We start from the raw sequence: 8,518 nt of genomic DNA, 5'->3' as shown, positions 1-8,518 counted from the left end.
ATGTTTGGAACCTGTCTGGAACCTAAATGTATCAAACGGACTGAAACCGAAATGTATCAAACTAGGCTGAAACCTAAAAGATATAAAACTTTATTTAATAAACATGTCTATAACTGTCTGAACAACAGCGCAGCACTAAGGCATGGTATGTCAGCAAACACTCACTGCAATAGTGAGAGATGTGAGACGCAAAACCTTAGCACCAGCCCTGTTTGGACAATTTGTACCGAACCAACAGTCTCAGCCCTTTCTATATTCTTTCCGCAGGTTCCAAGCACTTCACTTTACTTATACTAAACCTTTTGCCTGCTATTTCACTACTTTCTTTCCAACCTATACGATGTTAACTGTCTGCTGTCTTCGGTACAAAATGACGATTTGAACTGAAAAGCTACCCACTATTTATACTTTAAACGCGGACCTCGAAGAGGGCACCATAGCAACAACTGTACAGGTAAAGCGTCTGATAGCAACCAAGGATAAAGGGATGATTTTAGATACAGTTTTCAACGATAAAAAGATGATATGGGAAACTAATAGAGATATCGGAAAATATATAACTGTAGAACTATTATAACCTTCTTAAACTGCAAATTCGTAACAATACATAATGTCAGTTTATATATAAAAAAATTCAACAACATACAATAACCGTTCATTTATAATGAAGATTTCAGAATCAAGTAAATGTTAGTTTTTCGCCGGTTGTCATGTTCATCGTTAATGAAAAAAGTTTTGTAAATCATAAGAGCAAGAACATGATCACAAAAAAAAATGAAAATAATTTAAAATATGAAAGTGTATTCACCAAAAAAATTAAATCAAATCAAAAATAATAATATATAGAAAAAGTGGTCTTTTCACCAAGGACTGTGCTTCAAAGTTGTATTTGGCAACAATTTTTTCTTCTAACTAATAAATACCATGCATTCAATATCTTCTCAATCTGGTGGCTTTATATTACATAAAAGTTTTGTCTGATTTGTTGTCCGGGCGAACATTAAAAAGGTGTAAGTGAAACAACATTCCGGTAGCACTTGCCTGCATACAAACTATAAGAATAAGAATAAGAATAAGAATTTTATTAGTCTAAAATCCAAACAATAGGATTGTTACTAAAATACAAAACAAAAACAAACAAACAGACAGGCATATTAATTACAAAACAATAAAAATTAAACACTACAAACATGTAGCATTGAAAGAATATCAAAAATAAAGATTATTAATATTAATTATAATACTTTTTTTGACAGTATGCCTCCTTTTTAAAATTATCATTTAAAGAAGTATGCTTATACTTATATGTATATAACATTACTAGAACACACCCGCGAAATCGCGGGCATTCAGAGCGTAGTTTAAAGTATGTTCAGTGTTGTTGGAAGAATTTTGTAAAATATTGAACGACTGGAGAATTTTAGCAAAAGTATCATAAGTCATAGGTTATTGGGGACAGGCAAACAAATTTTGTTTTATCCCTCCTCCTTTATTTTCAAAATTCCCAATTTTTGTTTTTTTATCAATTTCAATATGAACATACACTTAGTATATTATGAAGATTTAAGTAAGGAGCCTGTTATTCAGTGGTTGTCGTTTGTTTATGTGTTACATATTTGTTTTTTCGTTCGTAAATAAGGCCGCTAGTTTTCTCGTTTAAATTGTTTTACATTGTCATTTCGGGGCTTTAAAGCTGAGTATGCGATATGGGCCTTGCTCGTTGTTGAAGGCCGTACGGTGACCAATAGTTGTTAATTTCTGTGTCATGTTGGTCTCTTGTGGAGAGTATGCGATATGGGCTTTGCTCGTTGTTGAAGGCCGTACGGTAACCTATAGTTGTTAATTTCTGTGTCATGTTGGTCTCTTGTGGAGAGTTGTCAACATGGCAATCATACAATGAATTTTTTAAAGATTTATGACTGGAGAATTTCAGAAAAGGTATCAAAAGTTCACATGAATAATTTTAGCGCTTATCTGTATATTATGAACATTCATTACTATATAAATAAGTTTATTTACTTTCAATTCTAAGTTTTCTAATTATCGATCCATGGTGGTCACTGATACATTGTATAGTACACTGACCCTCTCTATTTAATAAACTCTGTGACTGCCGTGGATATTAAACTGAAAATGATAGCAGATAGAATTTTTAAAATACACTTTATGTATGTTCAAAGTATACATATTTTCGAATATCCTGGTATTTTAAATTTCTAGGAGGTGAAATTCTCTGGATTTTACCTCAAACTCTATGGAAAATTACAATTTTTAATTCCAATTTAAAACCAAACGGTAAAAGATATCACTAAGATTTTTAAAAGACATGTCTAATATGATAAGCAGATTTGAAAAAAACGATCTCAAATTTAATTTTAATAATTCAACAAGAAATAAATTGAGTTTTAAGTTTGTGTATCTATATATGGTAAAACCCGAGTATTTGCCACCGCTTCAACTCCAATATTCAAATTGATAAACACAATCTAGTTATCTGATTGGTCAATCTTCAGCTGTGATGCAAGCATGAAATTATGTAATACAGAAAAACGCAAACCGGAAGTATAATCTGACTTAAAATTTTGTCCAATGACGGGACAATATCCGGATGCCTTTTTTCTCGTTTTTCTCCCAAAATAACTCAATCTGAATGATCATATGAATGAATGACAAATGCGACTATGTACTGTACCTATTAGACACAGAGGCGTGTTGATTAATTTTTTGTGGAAAGAAGAGAAGCGACACCCAAAATGAGGTCTTCTCGTTTAATAGTATAGATAGATAAGTTGGGCCATCAATTACAAACTATATTCAAAGAGAGACTACTCAATGTGTTAACTATAATGCATCTGCACCTAGAATCCATTGTATACGCTGTCATTAATTATACAATATTTATGCATAAAACATTTACGGTAACTTTCAAAAAATAATGGTCCTTGAATCTGACTGAAATCACATGGACTCATCATAAATAATTCATAAATAACGAAATCACAAATTGACGACAAAGATTTTATTGAACAAATTCTAAATTTTCAAAATTGTAATTAATTTACTGAATGTAATTTTTGAAACATAATTTACATGAACAAAGAGAACTTAAATTTGAAATATTTGTCATCAAGATTTACAAGGACTTTTTGCTTTTCTGCCGAAACCTTTTCTCCATATCCACACTATTAACTTGCTTTTAAATGTATATAATTATATATATATATATATTTGAACTTCGACGAATCCAAATAGTGTTTTTATTTTACAAATGAGTTAACTAAAAATAACTATATACAAATAAGGAGATGTGGCATGATTGCCATTACACCAACTATCTGCCAAAGTTCAAATAAAGTGAATGTACGCAATTAAAGGCAACAATGAGACAAACCCTTACCGTTTAGTCGGCTATAAATTAACATGATAAAAGGCCCCGACATGAAAATATGAAACAATTATGTAGAGAAAACTGACGGTCTAAATTTTAACAAAACAATTTTATGAAAAAAATATGGCAAACGTGAACCGCTGAACTACGGGCTCCTGACTTAGGACAGACACTTAAAGAATGTGGCGGGAAAACATGCTTAGGAGCACTCAACCCCTCCTAACCTGGGACATAAGCTCTAGTATATGGTTTAAAGGGGAGGTGTGGGGGTAAACATCACTGTAAGAGCAGCACTTTCTTAAGCTTAGGCAAACCCTTCACCTGCATATTTTGACTCTCTGTTCTATAACAGGATAGAACGAGAGATGTAACGTTATGCTGCTCTGCGTCTTATTATTCATATACATGTGAACATACATGCATCGTACACTGTTTCAAAGAAACTGAAACACATTTTGATTTAGTCATAGATGCATGATTTTTTTTATTAGTTTTTAGCGGCTTTGAACTGGCTGTCAGTAGACTGAGAACTCTCAAAATGACATGTACTTTGTGTCTTTTTGTTGTTGGGATGTACAAGTTCCCGGTCACGCACAGTCTGTGTTTTTGTTAGATGTATTTCTATGTGTATCCATCTGAAGAGTTAAGAATTTTTCAACTGATTTTTATAGTTCGTTGTACTGTTAAATCACTGTCCCAGGTTAGGGGGGGTCCCGCTAACATTTTTAACACCGCCACATTCTGTATGTATGTGCCTGTCCCAAGTCAGGAGCATGTAATTCATCTAAGACAAAATAAGCAGGTACATTTTCATATGACGCCTAACTATTTGTAGAAGTAAAACCTTGAATGAAATTCCATTATCTATAATATTTGTAAGAAAATTATTTAACCTCGTAAGTGTATCACATATTTATGGAAAATGTAGGTTTGAAAAATAATTATGTGGGTACGAAAGAAAACTTTACATCTGACATAGAAACAATTTCCATAAACACAGAAACCCAAATTATTTCAATTTGTAGTTGTCTCTTTTTACCAAATATTAATAGATTTTGACTTTTTTACAATTATGGATGGCCATTTGATCTTCTGTGTGGAAGGGGACGTGTGGGAATATTTCTGTAAAAAAAAATGCAGGTCAATGCAGGTCAATGCAGGAAATATTTGTATTAATGTATTTAATAACTCATAACAGAAAAAAATCAAAAAATAAAATTCCATCCGAAAAAATCTTTAAATTATTAAATGGCTGCCCTCTTAGAATATTATTTGCATTTTACCGTTATAAAATAAGAAGATGTGGTATGATTGCCAATGAGACCACTCTTCACAAGACACCAAATGACATAGACGTTAACAGCTATATGTCACCGTACGGTCTTCAGCAATGAGACAAACGCATACCGCATAGGTAGCTATAAAAGGCCCCAAAATGAACAAATGTAGTTTAACAATTCAATTGAGAAAACTAACGACCTGATTTATGTACAAAGTAATGAACAAAAAACAAATATGATATACTGCAAAAATCGACAACCATTGAATTACAGGCTGCTGAATTGCGACAGGCACATATAAAATGTGGCGGGGTAACACTAGTTTGAAGGCGCCGACCCTTCCCGAACCTGGGACAATAGTGTAGAAATGGTTTTAGAGGGTAAGAATTTTGAGAACATTCCACTGACGTTGAAGGACGCGAAGTGATCAATATCTAATGAGGTGAGCTAAAAAGCATTTTATACAAGTAATCACTGCATCCCATAGGCGGATCCAGGGGGGGGGGGGGTCCCTGGCCCCCCCTTTCGTGGAAAAAATTTGGTTGATTATATAGGGAATCACTGAAGCGTGACTGGAGCGGGCCCCCCTTAGGTCAGTCAGCACCCCCCCCCCCCTCCTCCCCTTAGAGAAAGTTCTGGATCCGCCACTGCATCCAATTCGACTTCCGAATACGCGTAAATGATCCGTTTGGTCAGTTTACAGAGAACATGTCAATTAATACCGATGAAATCAACAAGCCTCGTTTTTTTCTCTTTATATATTTTTCATTGCTTTATTATTGATTGAGAAAGTCGGAGTACACAGAGAGAGAATCATTCACCAACCAATAAAGATAAGAAGCGAAAACACCTGCCACGAGCGGGGTCCGAACTCTCAACCTCTGTGTTGATCGTCTAATAAATTCAAGATTTGCGCGATTTTTATTATTTAAGAATGAATAATGCCACCGAATTTCAACTCGCATCCTTACTTTCTTTTTTCCTGGTCAGTTTGTGATTGATTTATCTCCCCTTGTTCACAGATTTATGTTGTTTCGTTGTCTTCCAGTGGTTATTTTATCTTATTTGAAATTACACAAGTGTGCAATATTTAACTATTGTTAACTGTATGTCTGACGATACCATAGGTTTTAACCTTTGATTCATTTAAAGAACGACCAGAGATATAATGGTTTCGACCTGTGTTTCATTAACAAAACAACAAGGAAGGGATATCTTCGGTTTCAACTTTTGCTTCATTAACAGAACAATGCAGGGATATCGTTGGTTTCAAACTTTTTTTCATTAACAGAACAAGGAATGCCATCGATTACATTTTTTTTTCATTAACAGAACGACAAGGAATGCCATTGGTTTCAAACTTTGTTTCAAGACAATATTTTAGAATTGCCAAGGAAGGTAAATACTACGTATTTTTGTTAAAACTCTATGACACCGACAACTTTGTTGCTGGTTCATGAACGAGTTTCATCTTAACTTTTCGAAATTTTGATCCTCACTGCTTTTCAACTTTTTACTTGTTTGGCTTAATAATATTTTGATATGAAAAAAGTAAAATCACAAAAATACTGAACTCCGAGGAAAATTCAAAAAGGAAAGTCCCCAATCAAATGGCAAAATCAAAAGTTCTAACACATCAAAAGAATGGATAACAACCATGAACAACTGTCATGTTCCTGACTTGGTACAGGCATTATCTTATGTAGAAAATGGTGGATTGAACCTGGTTTTATAGCGAGCTAAACCTCTCACTTGTATGACAGTCGCATCAAATTTCATTATATTGTCAACGATGCGTGAACAAAACAAACAGACGCAATAGGTAAAAATGTTAAAAATAGGGGTACAGCAGTCAACATTGTATTATCATCTTAATCACTATAAAAACAATAAATGTAACGAAGAAGCACAAAAAGGCATACATCAAATTTAACATCCTCGTTTTGCAAATATTATACGATTTTATTTATCTATGTAAAATCCAACCATAAAGGATGGAAGGTTTTAAGTACTGGTGTAAAATTGCACGTTTGAAATTCGCACAGGTAGAAATAAAATAATTTTGTCGTTCAAAGTATGACGGGATACATCAATACAGAGTCACGTAAAATAGATATAGCAAAAAACAAACTTATAGTAAAAGTAATAATAATAAATAAAATGATTATGTGGTTCAAATTATGACGGGATACATAAGTACAGAGTCACGTTAAATGTATATCTCAAAAAACAGACTTAACAGTAAAAGTAATATTGATGAATAAAAAAAAAATGTCATTCAAAGTATGATGGGAAACAGAAGCACAAAGTCACGTCAAATGAATACCTAAAAAAAAAACCCAGACTTAACAGTAAACGTAAACGTCACTGATGAGTCTTATGTAGACGAAACGAGCGTCTGGCGTACTAAACTATAATAGTGGTACCTTTGATAACTACCCTTACCGAAAAATAAGCCCTGCGGCAAACATTTGCCGCAAGTTTGCAGCAAACATTGCCGCAAGCTTGCAGCAAACGTTTGCTGCAAACTTGCCGCAACCATTTTACCATGCAAATGAAGTTTGCTGCAAGCTTGAGGCAAACATAATTATGCAAATTAGATTTGCTGCAAGCTTGCGGCAAATGTTTGTTGCAAACTTGCGGCAAACTTGCAGGAACTACACATATACCAATGTTATGTGTGTAAACACATTCAATTTATCTCCTTCAAATTACACGGCAACATTTTTAAAAAGTCAATTCATGTCTTAATACAGACAGTCATTGAAAGAATTCTTGAAAACTTGTGAGATTTAAGGGAATACATACATGCATGTGAGTTTTGAAGAAAAGTGGCAGGAGTCATTCTCAAATGACATAATATACCTGTATTAAAAAATGAAAAAGGTAAAATCTCAAATGTGTATTGAGTATAAAGCTAGGTATAATAATTGCATTACATAATTTAACTTAATCTTAATAAACATGATCATGATGGTGCAGTACATCAGTTACAAATTCAAACTTATAATCGCTGAAGTTTTTCAATCATACATACATGTATATAGTTGCTTATACTTAATTATGTATGATGATACCATTAATTATTTTATTAAAACATGCAGTTCTATAAATCATTTGTACTTACACAATTACATACTGATTATCCCATATTACTGAACCAACATGACCTAGCCACAATTTCAAATTGTTAGCATCCAGGAAGTGCCAACTAGGCATGCCCAGTCAATATTGTGTAATTCCTGCAATGTTCTGGCAAACATATAGCATGGTCAAAGTTTTCTGCAATCTTGCGGCAAACATATTGAATGGTCAAAGTTTTCTGCAATCTTGCGGCAAACGTTCTTTATTATTTTAAACTTTCTGGCAATCTTACGGCAAACATTGATGTTTCTGCAAACTTGCCGCAAGCTTGCAGCAATGTTTGCCAGAAGTTTGCAGCTAGCGGCAAACATCTGCAAACACTGTTGTCTGTGTTCCTGCAAACTTTTTGTTTGCCGCAAGCTTGCAGCAAGTCTGCTGCAAGTTTGCGGCAAACAATTCAGTTTCATAAGGGTATTTACACCACTGGTTCGATGCATCTGCTGGTGGATGTTTTGTCCCCATGGGTAACACCAGCCTAGTAGTGAACACTTCGGTGTTGACATAAATATCAATAAATGTAGGACAGAAAGTCACAGGACAAAAAGTCACAGACAAAAAGTCACGGACAAAAAGTCACAGGACAAAAAGTCACAGGACAAAAAGTCACAATCTATTGTTTCTGATTATTTTCTATGAATAAAAAACACTTATTTCTACAAAAATATTTTTACATTTTTATTAAACTGTGGCATGGCACTTAAATGGC

Source organism: Mytilus trossulus, chromosome 11 (assembly GCF_036588685.1).
Source record: "Mytilus trossulus isolate FHL-02 chromosome 11, PNRI_Mtr1.1.1.hap1, whole genome shotgun sequence".
Lineage (NCBI taxonomy): Eukaryota > Metazoa > Mollusca > Bivalvia > Mytilida > Mytilidae > Mytilus > Mytilus trossulus.
The sequence above is the reverse complement of the archived record's forward strand: the minus strand, read 5'-3'. Positions refer to the sequence as shown.